Here is a 1327-nt window from a genome sequence, read left to right as displayed (position 1 = left end):
CATTACAGCTTTTTTTGAACACACTTTAGTTATTGCTTCTCTGACAAGTACATCATCAAGGCTAAAAACATCATTTCAGGGATTTGATGCAGGGTGTTTTTTCAAGGTTCAATAAATATGTACCAGTGAGTCAGGTTCAGTGACCCATGTGGTGGGATTGTCCACCTCAACAGTTCCTAAACATTGGTTTTGGAGACAAATTTGAATCGAAGAGGGTGGACATGAATTTAAAATAACGCAAATATGATGAATTCAGAAAGACTTCTCCACACTACACAGTGCAAATGGGATGTTTTAGGACACATTTATAACCAGCATGAACAGCAGATCACATACTACCTACTTTGAAAACCGACAGCTCCAAATAGTGCATCAAAAACGTAAAATTAAAATCAAATGTAAGTGTTAGATTAACTGTGTATACTTGTGACTAAATTAAATAACTGATCATCACATTCAAAATCATTTAATCTTCGAGACTATCTCTCCACACGTTTACATATTCCATATGTACGGGGACTGAAGTTGACATGGATATCACTTTAAGGCACACCACTACGTGGCGCGTGCCCGGGCATAAAAGGCCCAGGTGAGCATGACTGATTCATTGATTTCCACTTTGAGAGCAGGAAGCATGTGAGTTGAAAGTAAGATTCATACAACATCCACTTACCTTGTGTGACAAGAGAGCTGGTCTCCGGGCCCCTATCAGGATTTCTTGTCTGCCTTTCGTCACTTGTATGAAGAGTCAGAGAGGGGTACTGTGCGGCGTATTGCATGATATGCTCTGATGTGGTAAGGCTCTTCCTCTGTGTAACAGTACCGAAGCTGACTTAGTTAGTTAGCACGCGAGTATCGCGAAGTGTGTCGCTGGTACTGTCCGGAGCACGCATCTGTGCATTCTCCTTCGTGTTTAACTACACAACAAACAAATGTTCCACTTTTAAAATAGACTTAGTCGGTGGGAATAGCGGGACTTTAAAGGCGCTGACACACCAACCCGATTATCGGCCATCGGACAGTCTGGCGAGGTCAGTGACTTGAGTCTGTTTGGTGTGTTCTGTGCCGTCGTCCGTTGGAGGAGCCGTCGGCTTTAATTTGGGCCGATTTGACTTGTTGAATTGGCCAGTGGGCAGTTGGACTCAATGACCAATCTGATTGGTGGAGTGCTAGCCCTTGACTAGTGAATCAGTGCACTTATGTTAAAATACTAAAACAAATGGCGAGCAGGATGAGCATGACGAAGGCCTCTCAAAATCTTTCAAACTGACCTTTGTCGATCAAAAAAACAGACAGATTCAGCAACTGTATGGCCTATTTCTCGCTT

General features: G+C 42.8%; 1 protein-coding gene across 1 annotated transcript in view; it reads left to right on the top strand.

Annotated features, from left to right (window-relative positions):
- LOC116044414 (sodium/potassium-transporting ATPase subunit alpha-1) overlaps positions 1 to 1327 on the top strand; it is a 110504-nt gene that overhangs the window by 24402 nt on the left and 84775 nt on the right. The gene's annotated exons all lie outside the window — the stretch shown is intronic.

The sequence above is a fragment of the Sander lucioperca genome, chromosome 24, assembly GCF_008315115.2.
Source record: "Sander lucioperca isolate FBNREF2018 chromosome 24, SLUC_FBN_1.2, whole genome shotgun sequence".
Lineage (NCBI taxonomy): Eukaryota > Metazoa > Chordata > Actinopteri > Perciformes > Percidae > Sander > Sander lucioperca.
Note: the sequence above shows the minus strand (reverse complement) of the source record. Positions and strands in the feature narration are given on the sequence as shown.